Here is a 21,979-nt window from a genome sequence, read left to right on the forward strand (position 1 = left end):
TCTCCAGGGCCTTCAAATAGTCTTATATTTCTTTTATTTCTCTCTCTCTCTCTTTTAAGAGAGAGAGTGTGCAAGTGGGGGAGAGGGGCAGAAGAAAGAAAATCCTAAGTGGTCTCCACACTCAGCATGGAGCCCAGTGCGGGGCTAGGTCCCACAACCTGGGATTATGACCTGAGCTGAAATCAAGAGTTGGGCCTTCAACCGACTGAGTCACTCAAGCCCAGTATTTTATTTCTTAAAATTTTGCCAAGGATTATAATTCTTAGCTGTGGGAGATTTATTCTGACACAAGCTACTCCTCCCTGACTGAAGCTGCCATGTCTCTGTGTTTCCCAGTAAGGAGTCCTGACTGGAGAGGAGCTTTGTGTGGAGAAAAATTGGTTTGGTTATGGCGGGCTAGAGCATATAAGGCCTTAAAGGCCAGGCAATGGATATTTTACATGATGGAGTAGACGATAGGGAAAGGGTCATGTCTGAATTATAGATAGCTTTTGTTTTTAAATATTAGAATGATGCTGACATTTATTATAATTCATGGAGAGACTTGACATGTATTCAAATGAATTGGTATGGTATTTCCATCATTTACATGAAGCAAATGTCAGAACAGAAGACCCTCAATTTATCCTTGTAATTATAAGTCCTTCCCTCCCCCTTTTCTCCCTGTTGTCTTTCCCCCTTTCCCTCCCCCCTTTCTTCTTCTTCCTTGTCTTCTCTCCCTCCCTTTCTCATCCTCTTTATTTTCAAGTTTGTGACTAACATACGAAGAAGAATATCAGAGCTATTCAAAATGTGACAAGAATTCAAATTTAGTCTTCAAAACGAGTCCACAATTTTTTACTTAGTAAAAGCATTTATTTTGTTAACTTTACCATTCCCAGTGCTTCGTGAAATGCCTTGTACTGGTAGAAAGAGGAAAAATTAAAATATTAAAACCAGAGAAATCATTAAATTGTAATGTATCAATTCAAAAAACACTGTGAAGTGTCTACAATTATAATTGGTAATTCTATGTAACAACTTGGAAGAGTGGTTTTGATCAAAGCATGATAGAAAATTATATGTATACTGTAATGCAGACTGGAAATGTTATGCACATGACAAAGACTGAAAAGGAATACACAAAATGTTAATAGATGTGTGATGATAGGATTAGGAATGTTTATTTCCAAAACATTTTCAAAACAGAGGGAAAAATGGCTTTGAAATTCCTTTTTTGTTAGAGGAAATTCAACAGGAACATATAGGCGCTATATTTGGGGTTCTCCATTTAAATATCAAGGACTTGGAGTTTAAATATTTCAGAATTAAGCAAGGTTACGCCCTTTAACCTGTAATTAAAGAAAAATCTATTAGCCAGGGTCTCCTGGTGACAACCTCATTTCCCCATGTGGTAGAAAGCTCGTACCTCTCCCTGGCTAACACATGGGGTGTAATTCTGGGTATTAACTGACTTAGTGATTCTGGGCATGCAGGAGCCAGACAAGCATCATGGTAACTGGTGAAGCCTGAATCCTTCTGTGGTTTCAGATGGATAATCACAAGATGCCAAGGGCACACAGTGAGAAGAAGCGATGTAACCTCAGGCCCGAGGGTGAGGTTGGCGTCTGCTAGCTGATGTATTCCCCCAATCCTGGCGGTGTTCCTCTGCACTCTTGTGCCTGTGATGTGGTGCTGGCTGGAGGAGGAGATAAGAAGACTGGTAAGCTGTCCTGAGGGCTGCCTGTGGCGTTTCTAATTTCTGGTAAAAAAAAATGTTGCTGTTGGTGGAGGGTGTGTGGCATTGTAATGCTCATAACTAGGCTAGGATAATAGCAGAGATGCTGTTAGTTGTGACGGCAGGCACAAACTGGGATATACCAGGAAAACTGAAGCATACAGGGGATCCATCTGCAACCCATGTGGCTTTTTGGTTGCTTTTGGACAACATCTTCCAGCGTGGTTTCTGTCTTCCTGTGACGTAAGGTCACAGGCCATCCCCTAAACCACCAATGTAAGGAATCTTTCCACAGGAAGAACAAATGGCACTTCCTTGCTCTGGCTTTCCTCTGAATCACTGAGGGTTTTGAGCTGGGACTGGAATGATATACCTCTTTTGTGCAGAAATGTCTGGCAAAAGAATGTAGCATGGATTTAGAAGGGCAAGAGCTGTGAGTGGGGATGGTCAACAAAAAGGTTGTTATACTGACTCGGCTATTTTGTGTAGGAGATAAAAAGCTCAGTTACCACCACATCTTCTGGAAGTAAGGCAATATATTGATGATAGTTCCCTTGCTCTTCCATTGCCCCACACCCACTAATTTATAAACCTGTGTGCTTCTCAAACAACACTTTTATTTAATAGCAGAGATTCATGGAGGACAAATCATTGTTTGCTTTCTTAACCATTTAGAACCATTGTTTTTCCAATGTGATGTGCTCACCTCTGACAGCTTGAGTAAGTTTTCTGAGTGACCAGAGAGCTGGAATTGTGTAGGTTTATTGCTAAGAGCCTGACCATGTCACTGCTTTCACTTCTGGTGTGAAGTGATAATTGAGTTTTAAGTGCTAATAAAATGCAGAGTAGGCATTTGTGTTTTATTTAAGGTGTTATTTTTATTATATAAATCCTGGTAAATGTTTTCATGGTTGTTTTTGTAGGTAGGTGTTCAGGGCAATCATTTTTCATGATGATATAGGTCAATAAATATTGTTCTAGTAAGGAAACCAGAGCCTACAGCCTCTCAAATGGGAGACAACCAAAGGTCTTCATCATTACCATTGTTTTGTGTGAATCTATTTGTAGTGCATCTACCGAGGTTCATGGAATATTTATGTCCACCATGTTATTGAACTAGCAAATATGTTAACGAACCTTTTGTACTTTTGTAGCATTTGTTGGAGGCCTATGTTGTATTCTGACTTTATCTCTTGTTAGCTGTGTGATTTTGGTCATAACTTGGCCTCTTGGAGACTTAATTTTACCATTACCAGTAAAATGAAGGAATTGACTATAAATGACCCATCAGGCTACTTTATGTTCTAAAATTCTGTCACTTTCTTACTTGATTTGGGGATCATCCAAACAGATGTGACAATAGAAGCCACTGGCCTTGATGAGCAGCTACAGGAGAATGAGAAGGAGCTATCAGAAAAATCATGATACATCTATTGTGACCATATCGTTTGACCCCAAATTCAGGGTCCAGAAACTAACAGGTACTAGTACTCTTAAGCAATGATGGGAGCAAGCATTTTCAGAAATCCTAGTTCTCCTGGAAAATCTGAACATAGGATTACTAAAGACAAGGACAGGCCACTCAACTGGGCATTAGAAAAAAAATAGGCTGTGGTCCCCGATCTGTCACATTAACCCCCAGAGCTTCAGAGTTCTCATTTGAAATAGAAGGAAATGAAACAGATGGCTATCAGTCTCCTTTCCTTTCCCCAAAACACTGATTCTAAACTTTTCTGGAATAATAGAGTTTTATTTAGTTGTTTAAATCCCTATGCTGTCCAAGAGAGGTTGTGGTCAGGGTCAGAAATGGCAGTGAGGAAGAGATCATGTCCAGATAGAGACACACTGACTTTTTTCCCTCTTCTTGCCTGAGTTAGCTGAGAGGTTGACTAAATGAAGAAAAACATGCTATTATTGATGCGTTGTTATATCATTGATGCGTTGATGGTTTTGGAAATGCATCCCAGATTTAGGGTTATCATCTGCTGTCTTGCTAATAACAGACAAGTGCCATACAAGTACTAGGTTCACTAGAGGAAATGTGAAAGAAGCATGGGTAGAACCCTTACAGTCATCTCAAATGATCTGAGAATAATATAGAGTGACCCCAGGGAAGTATTAACGTCAGTACTCACCTTGTGCTTTGGTCAAGTTAAGCCCCTCACTTTCCACTGCACAGATCATGTCTCTTCCCACCACCCGTCCACCTCTATCCTCTGTCAAGCCCTTATTTGCTCTAAGATCCTTCACTATTTGTATCAAGTTTGTGCCTTTGTCCTAATGCAGTGAATGACCTGTCTGATTGCCCCCTTGCCTCCAAGGATGGGAACAGAAATTAGAAAAGGACAGATGTCGATTCTCTTTGTTCTTTCTAGTTATGGTCTAGAAAGTTACTTTGAATGTTAAATTAGCAAATGCTGAACTTGCTTCTAAGGGAAATACAGAGTTGGGTTCTTGTGAGCCTCTGTTTCACTTTTTTTTTTGTGAACTGATCAATCCATTTGTTTGGTTTGGGTTTCTGTTAATTTGTTAACATTGAAACTCATGACCAACAGCACCCATAACTCATGCCTGAACAAAGCCTATCTTATATATGTGTCTTCTCTGCAAGGCACATCACTGCCTTCTTGCACTTAGGAACACTAGAAAGCACTCCAGCACTCTCCTTGGGGCCATTTTATTTACTTATTTTTTTTAATTGAAGTGTAGTTACTATACAAATATTATATTTCAGGTGTACAACATAGTGACTGAACACTTATGTATATTACAAAGCGTCACCATGATAAATCTAACCACCATCTGTCACTATACGAAGTTTTTACGTATTACATTATTACATATTATATTGTGTCTGTGTGTCTTATATATTTTATAACTGCAAGTTTGTGGCTATTGATCCCCTTCCTTTATTTTGCCCATCTCCTGCCCACTCTGGCAACCACCAGATCGTCTGTATCTGAGTTTGTTTTGTTTTGTTTTTTTGTTTTTCGATTCCATACAGAAGTGAAATCATACTGTATTTGCTTTCCTCTCACTTGTTTCACTTAGCACAATCCCCCCCTAGATCCCTAGATATTGTTGCAGATAGCAAGATTTTCTTCTTTTTTAATGACTGAGTAATATTCCATTGTACATACAATATCTGTAGAACATATATTCCACATGTTCATTATTCATTCATCTGTGGTTGGACAGATTGTTTTCTTACCTTGGTTATTGTAAATGCTGCAGTGAACATAGGGGCATGTATATCTTTTTGAATTAGTATTTTCCTTTTCCTTGGATAAATATCCAGACATGGAATTCCTGGGTAGTATGATAGTTGAATTTTTAATTTTCTGAGGACCTTCCACATGGGTTTCCATAATGGCTGCATCATTTTGCATTTTCACCCACATTGCATAAGCACGGTTCCCTTCTCTCTACATCCTTGCCAACTTTTTATTATCTTTTTTGATAATAGCCTTTCTGACAAGAAAGGTGATACCTCATTGTGATTTCAGTGTATTTCCCTCATGATTAATAATTCTGAGTATTTTTTCATGTGTCCACCAGCTGCTTCTTTGGAGAATTGTTGATTCAGTTCCTCTGCTTCTCTTCTTTCTCTTCTTCTCTTCTCTTCTCTTCTCTTCTCTTCTCTTCTCTTCTCTAGAGAGTGTGCATGCACAGGGGAGGGGCAGAGAGAGGGTGAGAGAATCTTAAATGGGCTCTACACCCAGTGTGGAGCCTGATGTGGGGTTCCATCTAACGACCATGAGATCATGACCTGAGAGGAAATCAAGAGTTGGATGCTCAAATGACTGAGCTACCCAGGCACTCCTCTGCTCATTTTTAATTGCTTTGCTTGTTTGATATTGAGTTGTGTGAGCTCTTTATCTATTTTGGATATTAACTCCTTATCAGTTATATCATTTGCAAATATCTTCTCTCGTTTAGAAGGTTGCCTTTTTGTTTTGTTGATGGTTTCCTTTGCTATGCAAAAGCTTTTTAGTTTTAGTCTCATTTGTTTATTTTTGCTTTTGTTGCCCTTGCCTCAGAAGACAGATCGAAAAAATTACTACTCACATCAGTGTCTGGTAACTTATGTTTCCTTCTAGGAAGTTTATGGTTTGTGGTCTTATATTTAAGTCCTTTATTCATTGTGAGTTAATTCTTGTGAGGTAATTCTTGTGAAGAAGGTGGTCCAGTTTCATTCTTTGGCATGTTGCTGTCCAGTTTTCCCAGAACCATTTGTGGAAAAGACTGTCTTTTACCTGGGGACCATTTTAAGCAATGAAATTATAAAAAAAAAAAAAAAAAACAACACAAAAATGTGAAAGAGATTACACCAAATAGACCGTGAAAAGGACATTTGTTTATAGTCTTAGAGCTGAAACAAGAAGGTAGGGTGTCACCTTGTTCAGCTCAGCTGGGAATGTGTGCACTGGGTGACTCCAATTTTTCTCCACTCTGCGTACATCTGTGGATAACCACAGAAGTGCCACAAACCTTGATTTGTTGATTGCAAACAAATTTTAGTGAGTAGGTGAATTTGTAAATATGGAATCCACAAATGAAAAGAAGTACAGTACTAATTAAGGATTTTAGAGACATTACACTGAAATTTACCCTTAATCAGGTATTCAATGTTGCTTCCGGAGGATTAAAACAAACCAACATTCATATCTACCAAATACCGGACACCATGCTGGACACTTCCATGTCGTAATGGCTTTTCCTTTTATATGTCAGTCCTTGCAATGAAGGAAATGGAAAGTCCAATGAAATAGGCTGAATTCGCACGACAAATACATGTCCTAGGTGTAAGTATTTACGGCTCCAAAGCCCCTTCCTCGCGGGATGGCTATTCCGGTTGTTACTGTCACTTACTTGGGTTTGTTGGGGTTGGGTGGGGGATGGAGGAGATGGTAGAATAAGCCACATTGTCAAGGTCCTGAGTCTGCAGACTGCTAGGAGCAAGCGAGTTAAGGAGCGCACCGCTGTGATAAAATGACAAGCAGGGTGGCTGATGCCTAGCTGGGAACCAGGAGGACCTTGCCTCGGGCACCGCTGAGAAGACAGGGAAGAAGAGCTGGAATCCTGACCTTTGGCAGCCCAAGGAGGGCATCACGATGGAATACCTTCTCTGTGCTTTCTCCCTGCTGTATTTCTTTTCTCTCTCTTGGGGGTAGATTCCGGGTCCTCAGATTCCCACTGGGCACGGAGACCTGGGGCAAGAGCCGTGGTTGTGTGTACCACATTCTGTGTCTCTAACACGGTGGGTCTTATCCAACAGCTAAAGTTGGGAGTCGCCTGTCAGGTTTTCGAAGCCTTTGTGATACCTTGGGTGGTGGGTGTCACGCATGCAGTGGAGACTGTACTTAGTGAAACCAAGGTTGATTGCTTTAGTTTCCTGCTGGAGGTTTCATGACTGGGAAACAGGCGTGATTTGATTAGGTCATTGATTTTCCGTAGTGGGGACGTGTCGTCTTTTGCCACCTCCTGGCAGCCTGCCTCCTTCAGCCTCCTTGCGTTTGTCCGCGTGTGTTTTTCTCTTTCTGCCTCTCCGCCTCCTTCCTCTTGCCAGTGTTGATTGTGTCTCCCTGAAACATCAAGTCCTTCTGTCAGCTGATACTGTCCTTGAACTGAACAAAACCCTCACAAGCAGGCCAGCAGTTGAGTCACTTACCTCTGTCTCCAGAGGAGTTTATCTCCCTTGACAAGGGTTTGTCTGGTTTTAGTGGCACAGTTAGTGACAGCCCATGCATGTAGCAGCATGTGACCCGGCTCCTTGCCTCAAACTGTGTAGTCGTCAGAGCTGTCACACAGTCAGAACAAGTTAATTCCGCGCCGGCAGAAGGGCAGGCTGTAATAATCCTGGGCCTCTGGAGAGGGTGCTGTCAGGCGGTGTGTGAGCTGCAGCCACCCGGAGGCTCTCCTCTGTGGGCAAGGATGCCTGCTGACAGGCGGCGTGTTATGCCCAGGGATCCGGATGGGTGCAAGCTTACTGATTTTCTGTCGGTTCCGTGGTGCTCCCGGTCCTGCCAGCTGTAATCTGGGAATGACAGTTTCAACAGGCACCATTTGAAGCTTTAAAAAACCTGTCTTTTTTCTGGCAGAGGCAGAAAACTGCTGTTGACCCTTTCCCTATTTTAGTTCTTCATATTTTTTTTTTTTCTATCACGGCAAATGAGACTTATGATTGGGTAGCAGTGTATTTGTGGGTTTCCCAGGAGACGGTTGCTGATGAGCTGCTGGTCTCATTAAGGTGCATTTTTTCTCCCTATGTTCTTTAAGATATCTTTGGTTTCTGATTCTGGGGGTCAGGTATGTGTTTCTTGGAGATGAGAGAACTGAGAGTTCACCCGGTGTTTGAAGACAGAACAATGTAGCCATGTGTGGGGTATTTCTCTGCGGCAGAAGTTTGGGGATATATAGGAGAAATGCCGACAAATATCCAGAGATCCACAGTGGGGACTCTAGAAGTTCATGGTCACTCAAGAATGAAACACAGACATTCAATTAGCCAGAGTGGAGAGGTCCAGATTCCCACTGAAGGCAGAAGTCATGGTTACCTCTCATATGAGGGACTGATGACTAAGGGGCTTTTTTTTTTTTTTTCTTCTAGACAAGAAGATTGAGGAGAAACACGGAGGATTTTGCTTGTAATTAAATAGTTATGAAAACAAAAGATCATTTTCGCCTAATGGTGTATATGATACCTGCGGATGTGTTATTTACATTAGTATATTTGAGTCTTTTGAATGGCTATAATGTCTCCTGAAGTAATTTTAGGAATTGATAAGCAAAGAGCAGTCTTTTTCAGAAATGAAGACGTGTTGCCGGATTTAGACTCAACCCAGTGCCTAAGTCGATTAGCTCAGGACATATCTGTGAAAGGCCACAGAAGTCTCTCTGGTTGGTGTAGTGAAACTGGTGTGAGATATGCTATATCTTGTGTTTCTCTAGTTCTTTTCTAAAAGGGAAGACACCACAGAGAGATATTTTAAAAGAAATTCACAGCGTAATCCTTACTGATAACCAAAGAGGATGCAAAGTGAAAGGTAGCTAAGGAAGCCGATGTGGTTGATGGAGCTGTTTTCCTAAAAAAGCAAATCTAATCATGTCACATTATTGTAATATCCCATGAATTTGCATGTGCTGTTCTCACTTCTATGTCTTTCACACATTTCTTTGTGTGTCAAACTTTACTCATCTTAAAACAATTGTTTTTAAATGTTTGTTTATTTTTAAGAGAGAATGCGAGCGATAGAAGGGGAGACAGAATGTGAAGCAGGCTTCAGGCTCTGAGCTTTCAGCACGGAGCCTGATGCGGGGCTCAAAGCCACCAATAGAGAGATCATGACCCAAGCCGAAGTTGGACCCTCAACCAACTGAGCCTCCCAGGCGCCCCAAACTTTACTCATCTTTTAAGATTCAGATCACAAGTCTTAAATGAGTCCTTCTTATATGCAACATTCCCCACGTCCCTAAGAGTGTTCATAGGACTTCTGAAACGTGTGTTTATAGAACATGAGTGTATGTATTAGGCAACACTTAAATGTGTCTCCTTATATGTCTACCGTTTCTACTAGTCTATGACTCACTGAGGTTAGAAGCCATCTATTATTTGCCACCTTATCTGCAGTGACTAGAAAATGTCTAGGGACACCTGGGTGGCTCAGCTGGTTAGGCTTCCAACTCTTGATTTTGGCTTATGTCATGATCTCACCGTTCTTGAGATCGAGCTCCGTATCTGGGCTGTCTGTGCAGAGCCTGCTAGGGATTCTCTCTCTTCCTCTCCCTCTGCCCTCCTCCTCTCACACACACTCTGTCTCAAAATAAATAAATAAAGTTGAAAAAACCCCAAAACGTCTAGCACAAAACAGATGCTAACTCAGTGGTTAAAGACTGAATGAAGGGTACTCTGTTGAGCTCTGGTGTGAGAAAAAAAAGTTAGATGAAAGGTGAAATTTTAATCAGATGGATTTAAAAGAGTTGATATTTGTAATAAAATGTCTATTTGTAATAACACGTATCCTTAAGAACGCTATTAACAATGAGTTCAGACATTTGAAGAATGCAATAGACAATTAAAAAATTAAAAGGACTTGAAACAGCTATGATTAAAATAATGATTTGTGCAGGTGGCAAAATGTTAACACATGGAGGGGAGCTGGCGGAATTACCAGAACCTTGCTTCTGTGATCTCTGTCAGGGATCATGATCTACAAAGACCCACATGGTCAAAGGGAAGTATGAGACGACAAAACTGGCTGCTTTCAGTGAATTCAAATTTCCGGGGACAGAAGAGACAGTCCAGCGTGTTGAAAATTGTAGGTGATGGTGGGATCATTTAGAAGAGAAGGGGCATCCTGGTCTTGTTGAGTCCTCCTCATTTTCTGTTTTTCAAATTAATCCAGGTGTCTCCACTCTTCCTGTCATCACTGTTAGTCTTTATTTTCCAGTTAGTCATCACCACCCAGACAACAGAAGAGCTGAATTCCTCTCTGTCCCTAGAGTTGCTTTTTCCAGTGCAGTCCTGTGTAGGAACCAAAGTGATGTAGATTTGATCATGTCACTATCTCATCAAGACTGCTGTAGGGACTTTGCATTTCGCATTTATTATGGCTGTCTGCCCTGCCCCTCTGCGGCCTCTCCAGGCTCGACTCTACCCATCCTCTTCCTCTGCAATCCCCTTCCTTCCCTAGAAGGTCCTGCCTTACTGAAATCTTTCCAGCCTCAGGCATGCGCTGTTCCTTCTGAGCCTTGGCACATGCTACATTAACTTACTCAAAAAATGTCTTCATTAAACCTGGCTCTGGTTAGGCACTGGAAGAGATAAAGGAGGATAGAAACAGGAAGTCATGGTCTTTGTAAGGAGAGATGGTGATTAATCAAATAATTATCAAATAATCAAATACACTATAACATTGTAACAGGGATAAGGAGAAGAATGGTGCAATGAGCGCTTGCGACCTTGTCTACCAGATCGATATCTTCCCTGGTAAAGGGATGACGATGATGAAGAGGCATTAACTAGGGGAAGAAGGGGAAGGAAGGGTATTCCCAACATGCGGAACAAGATTTGCAAAGCTCCATTCGGCAAGGAATCCCCATAGTGGTGATGAATTGGAAGGAAATCTGTGTGGCTGGAGTGGGCAGGGGTGAGGCTGAGAGCCAGGGGTGATTCTGATCATGTTTGTCTTAGTACAAGGAATGTTTGTCTTAGTACAATAAATGGTTGAGAGTCACTATACCATTTTCAGTAGGGTCAGCAGGGCCAACTCTCTTATGGATCATAGTGTCTATAGAGTGAATTGGGAGAGGGAGGGTGAAAGAATGAGAATCAGGCATTTGTGGGTAGTTAGAGTTAACCAGGCAACTGATGCCCTTGTTGGGATTAGGGTGGTTGTGGCAGATATCAGACTAGTGAGTTGTTCTGAGAGAGATTTGGGGGTGCAGTCAACAGGACTTGGTGGTGGATTAGACAGGAGGCATGAGAAAGAAGGGCATGTGGAAGGAAACTCCCAGGTGTTGGGCTGGGTGGAGTGGCGGTGGAGACAGTCTCTGGAGAGGAGATCCTGGAAGATCATCAGAGAGCATTCATGACTTTGGTGTTGGACAGGGTCTGAGGAGTCGTGCAGGTAGAGAGGTAATGTGGGCAGGAAGGGGCACTGTTCTACCACACAGAGGGGAGGTCGAGGCTGGAGACCTACACTGGTAAGACCTTTGCATAAGTCCTAACTGAAACTGTAGACATTGATGCAATTAATTTTGAAGAGAACACAGGGTATGAGGGCTCAGGATCAAGCCTTCAGGAAAGTCAAGATTTGATGGAGAAGGAGAGGATGAGATTATAAAACATGGGAAGTCAGTTTCAGAAGACTAGTAGTGTGTTGTGATGTCGCAGAAGCTAACAAGTCAGGGTTTCAAGAAAGAGGGCCAGGGGACATGATGATGAAAAATATCTCTTGGATTTTTGCTATGAACTGGGGGAGAACTTTAGGTCATGGTTGGAGGGAGAGGAGACACTAACAGCAGTGCCTTCTGCCTCAAATATTGTTTCCTTCTCTTTTTGCTTGGTTGATTTCCCATTCAATCCTTGGGGTCTTGACTGAAAGTCTTCTTCTTCTAGGAAGCCCTCCATGATGACTCTTTCCATTTTATCTTTCTACAAGACCAGCTGGGGCTTTTAAAATGTGCTTCCAGAACATTAAACTTGTACCTATTAGCTTGTGTCTTTATATGCCATATCATTTCCATACTTATTGCCTATTTTTTCCTCTCTCAGGTCCAGTCTGAGAGAGCACCATAATCAAACTCTAACACTGTAGTTATAACCATGTGCATTAAAAATTTTTCTTAATGTTTATTTATTTGAGAGAGAATGCACGCGAGTGAGCGCAAGCAGGGGAGGGGCAGAGAGAGAGGGAGACACAGAATCAGAAGCAGGGTCCAGACTCTGAGCTGTCAGCACAGAGCCGGCTCTGAATTCATGAACCCTGAGATCATGACCTGAGCCGAAGTTGGACGCTTAACTGACTGAGCCCCCCCAGGTGCCCTAACCACGTTGTTGAACAAGTCCATTGCTTAGCAAAGTGCCACACTCTGAGTGGATGCTTGAGAAATCAGACTGACTAACTGAATACAATAAATGATATTAATTTTTCAAATTAGTTAAAAAGCCTGGGCTGATGAGTTTTATGGAGTTATTTTTCCCATTATAAGAACAAAGTATAAGCAGATGGTTTGTGATTATTTAGAGGAGAAACTTACTACTTCACTGAGCCAGTTTGGGTCCTCGAGAGCTGGTCATTTCAGGCTAATTGAGAGCCTCTTAATAGAGGATAGGAAGCTTCTAGATCATGGGAATATCATGGGCATAACGTATCTGAAGTTTAGCAGTCACTCATGACATCCCCGTAGACCAAATAGTCAGGTAGATGGCAAGCTGGCCCACACCAATTGGTTCAGTGCTACAGTTTGGGAAAAACTGTTGTGTGTGCTCTTGGCCCTGAGATGTGAACTAAGATAGATAGTCCATAACTTCTGATGTAAAAGCCTTGGAGTCTGTTTCCTTTTCATTTTTTTCTTTTTAAGTTTATTTATTTTGAAAGAGTGTGTGGGTGAATGTGGGGGAGGGGCAGAGAGAGAGAGAGAGGGAGAGACTCCCAAGCAGGCTCTGTACTGTCAGCATGGAGCCCAATGCGGGGTTTGGTCTCATGAACAGTGAGATCATGACCTGAGCCAAAACCAAGAGTTGGAATCTTAACCGATTGAGCCATCCAGGCACCCCTGGAGTCAGGTTTGTCTTAGAATTTGCAGTTCTTGAATCTTCTAATAGTAACTGCAAACACTGTAATAGATGAGAAGGGTGACATCATTTTACCTTTTTGCAAATCTCTTTCCTATCTGCTTCTGCATTCAATCTGTTGCAATATGTTATTCTTGTTGAAATATATGAAGAGAAGTAGGCCTCACACAGATATGTAGTTGGAAAGGAAGGAGAAACATTTTAAAATTTTTTTTTTTTTTTCAACGTTTATTTATTTTTGGGACAGAGAGAGACAGAGCATGAACGGGGGAGGGGCAGAGAGAGAGGGAGACACAGAATCGGAAACAGGCTCCAGGCTCCGAGCCATCAGCCCAGAGCCCGACGCGGGGCTCGAACTCACGGACCGCGAGATCGTGACCTGGCTGAAGTCGGACGCTTAACCGACTGCGCCACCCAGGCGCCCCTAGGAAGGAGAAACATTTTAATGGCATTTCAGGTAATTATGGATATGATTTTTGGATTTGATACCAAAACTTGAAAAATGGTTAAAGTCTTTAAAGTTATGTGCAATCTGAGATATTAATGAACTTTTCTTATTCAGTTACATTAAAATTGATTAGTCTGACTTCTGCTTTTAGGAAATCTTTTTTTTTGTTAAAAATCTTTTTTTCATTTTATTGTAGAGAGCATGTGAGTGGGAGGGAGTGGCCAAGGAAGAGGGAGGGAAGGAGGGGGGAGAGAGAGAGAGAGAGAGAGAGAGAGAGAGAGAGAGAGAATATGAATGAATGAATATCTTAAACAGGCTCCACACTCAGCACAGAGCTCATCTTGGGGCTCAGTCCCACGACCCTGGGATCATGACCTGAGGTGAAATCAAGAGTCTGACACTCAACAGAATCAACCATTCAGATGCCCCAAGAAATCTTTCTCCCATGCTTGATTTTGAAATATTTGTTCATTTGGTTTACTGAGTTTAAGAGATCTTCCAGATATTGACACAGTGTATCATATAAAAATAATCACCTTTATTGAATATCCTCACTGATATCAGAAATATCTAAGAGTTGGAAGCTGTTAAGCTCATAGTGATGCATACAAGTTTTTCCAAATTCTAATTTTCACTTGAAAGATCAAATTTTTCATTGGCAATAAATACTGTCATTTGTTTTTACCTGAAGTGACAGGACTCCTTCATTCATTTTCAAAAAAAATTTTTTTTAATGTTTATTTACTTTTTGGAGAGAGAAAGAGAGTGTGGGGGAAGGGGCAGAGAGAGAGGGAGACAGAATCTGAAGCAGGCTCCAGGCTCTGAGCTGTCAGCACAGAGCCCGACCCGGGGCTTGAACTCACAGACTACAAGATCGTGACCTGAGCCAAAGTTGGATGCTTAACTGACTGAGCCACCCAGGTGCCCCTCCTTCGTTCATTTTCAAGAAAATGTTTGCCAGTAGCCAAGTTTAAATAATCATCATATGACTGTCAACCATTCTTTCAAGTAAAGATGTTTCATGAAAAAAGTAGCTGGTGATATTCAAACAGTTGCACATGTGCTTTTGTTTGAGACAAGCGTGGCAGCAGATGTACTTTATATTTCCCATTTCATCACACAGAATATCAAAAAGATGTGTACTCAGGATTTGAGATTTAGTGAAAATAATAATTTTTACTATTTCATCAAGGATTAAGTGAACCTACTCTACATGCCCTGCATTCTCCCTACCTGCCTTTTAATGTGAGCGCATACGCTGATTTATGCCAGAAGTCAGCCATTTAACTACCATTGATTTTGTACCATCAGTACAAAGGTCAACATAATAAAACAAGGCAAATAACATTTTAGTATTATAAAAATGTTCATGACTCCTTTAGTCCCCCTGAAAGGATCTTAGGGACCCCTAGATGTCTGTAGACCACACTCAGAGAACTTCATGACTAACTGTTCTATAATCCCTACCTGTTGCACTGTCTTGCTCACCTCATAGTGATGCATCATGGGAAGGGAAATGGTAAATGAGCCAACTTGCATGATACAACAACATTCTGTATCACTGATGATGTAGCTAGAATATACCAATTGAATGAGCAATGGAACAACTGATTCAGTCCTATCTCTGTCTCTTCTGTTTTCTCACATCTCACTTGGTATTTGCTTAATCAACCTGAAGTTGAGTTCTGGCAGAGATTGCTAGATGTCCCCCAAGTCCATTGTTTCTTTCTCCTAGTCAGCCTCCCTTGCATTAGATAAGATGATTGGGTTGATCATCTTATTGTTTCCACAATAATAGTAGTGGAAGGGGTGTGTGTTCCTTCTGGGCTTGTCCCATTAAAATCCTCCAACCATGCTACTCTGTGATTTTGCCCTCACAGATGTGGATGGGCTGGATGTGGATCAGGCTAGAGGCCAATGAGGTGATAGAAGGAACTTTGGAAAGACCAAGTGCAGTGATTACTGCATTCTGAAAATGGCTCAACACCCATCTAGCACTGTTAAGTGAGCAAGGAAGAAATTTCTGTTGTCTCGAACATCACAGGTTTAGATCTGTTTGTTATAGCAATTAGCCTACCTTTAGCCCTGGCTTGAATAATAACCTTTTAATTAGAATTCACAGTGATTCATATTCCTCAATGATATGTGACTTGAAGCTACACTAAAGGGTAATATCATTCATCATGACTTTTCATAGAGCTAGTCTGGAAAAGGACATATCTTCCTAAACTTACGGAGGTTCTGCTTTTACCTTCTCAGCAAAGGATCTATTTCCAAATTAGTGGGTGATACAAGGTACAATGAGGAACAAATATTTGTTCCTTAATTATTTGGGGGATTATAGTGCTGCATTATTACTTCACATATGTTCCAACCCTAAAATTCATGGCCTTGGATACCCATGGGTGTAGACAGGGAATTAAGCTGGAAATTGGAAATGTATTCCATGAAAGATACAATGAAAAAAGTAATTGAAGATCAAGTATTATAAATGGAATGACTCAGGAGCTTGAGAACTGCTTTAAAAAAAATGGATATAGTTTTTCAAGGGGAAGTAATTGAGTAGATTCCAAATTTAAAACCCTTGGGGAATTGGTACTTTTTCCTAATACTGATCCTTTCTCTTTGGTTTGTGAGTATGAAGCGAATTCCCCCCTAGTGTCAGTTTGATAGATGCAATTACAAAACTCATGGATGGGATCCAGGATGTTATTAAACTTTTTTCACTTTGCTCTTATTTGTATTAAACACAAATCCTCACTTTAAGCAAATAACTGGGCTATTTTCATAAACATTATTGTATATCGTGTGCTACGTGATCTATGTCCCGTTCAATGATGTTGCTTCCATTGATTCTACAATGATCATTTCCCATCTTGGCGGTCTGCAGTGATCAATTTTATGATCATTTCATTGTTTTTAAAAATAACCTCTAAATTGAGTTGCCATTAACTTGATTAAGAAAATTTTAAGCACCTTTATGTGTTACTTTGATAAAAATTTACTGAGCACGTACCGTGTGCTAGGCCCCGAAGATACAAAAATATATAAGCAGCTCTTGTTTTTCAGGAGCTCACAGTCCACCGGGGAACTAATATACTATAATGGTCAACTAGACTAAGTTATGGAGCAGTAATAACCCTCCAAATCTCAGTGTTTTAATGCAACCCACATTTATTTCGTGTTCATACTCCACATCTGGTAAAGTAAGCAGGGGGGCTCTGTTGGAAGAGAAAATTGAGAGGATGTGATCACTGGTTGACCTGTGATCTGGAGCCCAGGCAAGCAGAGGCTTCTTACTCCCTCCCCTGTCCATGCGATGTGCTTTCTACCTACTATTCCCATATGGGCAGGTATTTCAAAGGAGCCTTGAGAGAGTGAGGTGGCGTTGAGACCACTTGGATTAGTGTACATGACTGAATTCAGTTGAGAGCTCTGTATGAAGTCTGAAGATCCCGCGGGACTGCTGCCTAGATCCACTTGTCTTGTGGTCACCTGTGACCAGCTGCATGTGTAACATATGCTTGTTAAAAGTGCCACCTTGGGGCGCCTGGGTGGCGCAGTCGGTTAAGCGTCCGACTTCAGCCAGGTCACGATCTCGCGGTCCGGGAGTTCGAACCCCGCGTCGGGCCCTGGGCTGATGGCTCAGAGCCTGGAGCCCGTTTCAGATTCTGTGTCTCCCTCTCTCTCTGCCCCTCCCCCGTTCATGCTCTGTCTCTCTCTGTCCCAAAAATAAATAAAACGTTGAAAAAAAAAAATTAAAAAAAAAAAAAAGTGCCACCTACCAATAGGAGTCACCGGCCTCTTTCTTTGGTCTCTCCTTGCCCTTTGTGTACAGAGGGCCAGTTTCGAATTTTCTCTGAGGAAGCTCCCGAGGGTGTGAACCAATGGGCTCCCAGGCTCAGGGACTTAGTCTCCTGGTGTGACCTCCACAGGGTCTCTCTGATGGGGGAAAGGACCCCTGTCACTTGCACACTGATTTTTAAAGCTTCTGCCCCAGGGGACATATGCCATGTTTGGCTCACATTTTGTTGGCTGAAGCAAGGCAAAAGACTATTCCTACAGGAGAGTGAAAGTCCAATCTTAAAATGTGCCCTGGAAGGAAAGAGCAATGGAATGTTTGTGGACATCCATTTAACAACCACATGTATAAATGCACAGTTACAGTGCAGAAAAGGGTAGACAGTCATGGCACCAGGATATCTGATACAGCAGCCAGTGTTGTGAGAGTTTGCATAGGATCCTGATCAACACTGAGGTGGACTGAACTTCATATTAGAGGAAGGGGCTGCGTGAGCAGCTACATAAAAATCTCTTTCCTATGCACGCGTCCAATGGTGGCTCAGGTTGTGATCTCACTGCTTGTGAGTTCGAGTCCCGCAGCAGGCTCTGTGCTGACAGCTCGCAGCTCAGAGCCTGGAGCCTGCTTCGGATTCTGTCGTCTTCTTGCTGCGTCTCCCCCGCTTGCTCCCTGTCTCTCTCAAATGTTAAAAAAAAAAAAAAAAAATCTCTTCCTTGAACAAGCTTCCTTGAATCCCTGGACTCACTCAGTCCTTTCCTAAACCTCCCTCTCTTTGCTGCCTCCTCTCTTCCTCCTCTTTAACAGTACTTTTGGTTTAATGTCTATCTCCCCTGCCAGATTACCTTCACCACCAGGTTAGAGACTGCGTCTCTCTTCTGCACAGCTTTGTCTGAGAAATGTTTGTTGGACGAGGGCACACAGAGGGCACACAACGACTGTTTGTTGAGTAAAGTCTCAGAGGAGCTGAATTTTGGATAGCCAAGGTAAAGGTGGCCCAAGAGTGAAGGACTGAGAGCATCACAGACTGAGGGTCATCCTGCAAGGAGGCACTGACACACCACTGGCAAGGCCTTTTTGAGAAGGGAAAGTACAAAGCTTATGGCTAGCTCACTCCCTCCAAGACACGTTTTTTCTCACGCGTAGCCTAATTGCCATTTTGAGAGAAAGCAAGTTGGTGTTCCATTTCTAAAGCACTCTGGGGTGTCTAACTCCCCGTTTTTCTCTGGTCTCTCTGCTTTGATGAGCTGAGACCACCAGCTGGGTGAAGTTTCTCTACTGTGGATAAATGTCCGCAAGGGGCCTTATCCAGGCCACCGACCTCATTTTCACTAGTGAATCACAAGTGATTCAAGCCCAAACTTTAACCTTTCTCCAGAGGAGTAGATAATGCATTAACACCTCTAACCACTCTACCAGCTCCCAGGGCACGATGGTATCTGTTGTCTCCCAGGCCTAAGCAGATCTGCCATTTGCTTCTGATAATCACAGCCCAGGAAACTGTTTCAGACACCAGGGAGGGGCTGTGTAGAGAGGGAAGAAGTGTTTCTCCTAGAAATGAAACTGTTTGTTCTGGGCACACCTGGCTTAGAGATGTCATTCATTAAAGTCATCAGGCAGTTTGATTTGGATTCCACGGGTGTGGAGGTCTCCCCTTATTTCCAGATAGGTTTTCAGCAGCCTACCCAATTCTCACATAGTTGCTGATGAACTGGGCGATTTTGCTGGGGGTGAGCAGTAGCATTTTTCCGGGGTGGGAGCTGCTGATTTTTGGTCAGATGTTTTATTTATTTACTTATTTTAATGTTTTTTTTTTTTTTTTAAGTTTTAGTTAATTTGAGAGAGGGCATGAGTGTGCATCAGTGGGGGAGGGGTAGATAGAATCCCAAGTAGGCTCCACACTGTCCGTTCAAAACCCGATGAGGGGCTCGAACTTAACTGTGTGGTCATGACCTGAGCCGAAGTTGGACGCTTAACCGACTGAGCCCCCCCCCCCCCCCCCGGAACCCCTAGTCAGATGTTATAAACGGAGGCTTAGTGTTCCTGGGAAGAAAACTGGCAGACGTTCACTTAAATCAGGACTGAGCTGGTCAAACAGCAGCAGATGGTAGGCCTTGTGTCGGCCCCTTGAGCACCTGCCCTGGCTAACTCACTGTGACAGCTCAAAGAAGTGGTGTGGCAATGCTACTGAATATTTCCTTTGACAAGAGGATGAAGTGATTTAAAACAGCAACAACAACTTATAGTGATTAAGTGGCTCCTTGCATATGTATTTTCTTTATTGCTGCACACTTTCTCAATTAAAACAGAAATAACCATCCTGGACCCTTTCTATCTGCTCACTTGTGTTACAAATAGCTCATACCTGCGCTGGTTGCTTCTAGCCTCATGTAGCTATTTAATTAAGTTCACTGCCTCAGTTGTACAAGTCACATTCAAATACTCCATGGCTGTGTGCGACTGGTAGCTGCCATATTAAACATTTCCATCATTCCAGAATGTTCTCTCGGGAAGCACTGGCTTTGAGCATTCTTCTCCAAAATGGGATGAGAATAACCCAGGGGGTTTGTAGAATACCCCACGGTGGTGGGAGAACAAAATGTCAGACCTCTTTATGCCATCTAGTTCTAGGAAGTATATTTTGAGATGGAGTTTAACATACAGTGAATGTATTAGATAGTGCTCTCAGGATTAATTCCTGTAGAGGAGGTGAAGGAAGAAGGGTTTGGGGAGGACAAGGGGGAAACGCTGGGTTATGCTTCAGTTCCAGCAAACACCTCCACTAACCCACAGGGAGCTCTGAAATTAGAAAAGACTCAAGAGTTATTCCAACTTATTGCGAGGACTCTGGCCCTTCATACTGCTGTGACCAGTCGTGGACCAAGGCTGCCCCTGGGAAGGGGTGTGGGCTCATCATCCCATTTGGTTTCCTTATACTAGATGTTATGAATGTTCAAAATTCATTAGTGCAGTGATAAATGAACATAATTTATAAACAAATACATGTACATATATATAAAAGGGCTCATGCTAAGCAGAACTGATTAGGGTGCACAAATTTATTTTTAATTTTTTAATGTTTTATTTATTTTTGGGAGAGAGAAAGCAAACACGAGCAGGGGAGGGGCAGAGGGAGAGGGAGACAGAATCCAAAGCAGGCTTCGGGCTCTGAACTGTCAGCACAGAGTCCGATGCGGGGCTCAAACTCACAAACTGTGAGATCACGACCTGAGCCGAAGTCAGATGCTTAATCGACTGAGCCACCCAGGCACCGCCAGGATGCACAAATCTAAAAGCTGGGAACTCAGATTTAGACCCTGAATTGAAAACCAGATTTTTACTTTTGCATTTTTGAAATACTTTTCACAAATTTGTGGCCAGCTGGTCTAATCCAGCAGTAGACTAGCTGGTTCAATCAGAATAGCACTTCTTTCTCTAAATTACATGTTTATGGCTGTGCAGTGACTTTAGGCTGTGGCCCACTCCAGTTCACTAGATGGCTGATATCTTGCTGTTGTCTTAAGCTCAGTGATTTCACACATTTGTGTGGTCTCTTTGAGCCCTGATGGCATTTGAGTCCGCCATTCCTGGGTTTGTACAGTTGCAGAAGGGAACAGTGTGTCCCATGCTTGAAAGCAGCAGAAGAAACATATACGTATAAAAATGTCACCTAATTTTCTTGAGTACCCACTGAGCTAGGTATGAGTATTATGGGATTAGAAAGGTCGCCCCACCAATGACAAAGAGATGGTGATAAGGCTTTTAGCAGAGAGGTCTTACAGGTTTTTTTTTTTCCACCCCTAAAAACCTTTATTTTGATCTTAGCTCTCAAAGAGTTTGATGCAGAGAAATTCATAAGCCAGGGGCCACAAAGTCCAGTGCCTACTGGGGGCTAGTAGTCAATGTGAACAAAGGAGCCAGTCCAGTGTGAGCTAATAAGGAGTGGTGGTATCTGTCGTGATATGGGGAGTCCATTTCCCCTTTTCACAAGGTGGCTTCTGTGGCCAGGGAGAATAATGGTAGTAGTGTTATTGATATCTCAATTTTCAAGAGATCCTGGGTATGTCATTGAAAGTCGGAGATACAGTGAAATCTGATATTTACACATTGGTACTCATTTCAAAACCGTGGGTCAAAAGAAACACATAGGGGCTACAAGTCAATCTCTGAGACTCCAGATGGCTGGGACCGCTGCCCAACCTCAAGGCAGGGGCTCAGGTTTGAGAAGTTGGAGGGCCTTTCACATCTTCCTGTCTCTCAGAGGGTGCTGACCCTGAGACATCTGTCTGATATCTGGTCTGAGGCCTGAGCCTCAAAGTCAATAGAAGTTTGCTTTGAAGCTGTTGGAGCCCATATCATGAATATTTCGTGACTGCTGCTTCTGTCAATTTCACAAAAACTAGGCTCACTTCAGCCTTCAAATGTGGCCTATACTGTACTTCTGTAGACTCCTTGGCTATCAATGAACATCACCTTGGACCTACAAACTAATTACAGAATGACACTGTTGTTACTACCTGCTAGTGCAGTACTCTCAGTTGTTAGCAATTCATGAGGTGTGTGATCTTTGGCTTAGGAGGGGAGGAAAGAAAGAAAAGGGATATAGTAAGATGAGCACATCCACTTACTTCCAATTCACGATGGTGGCTTCGTGTCATCACCACCCTGGTCAGAAAATTTTTATCCAACTTGTGTTTTCCCCATTGATAAGGACAT

The sequence above is a fragment of the Lynx canadensis genome, chromosome D4 (assembly GCF_007474595.2).
Source record: "Lynx canadensis isolate LIC74 chromosome D4, mLynCan4.pri.v2, whole genome shotgun sequence".
In the NCBI taxonomy this organism is placed as follows: Eukaryota; Metazoa; Chordata; class Mammalia; order Carnivora; family Felidae; genus Lynx; species Lynx canadensis.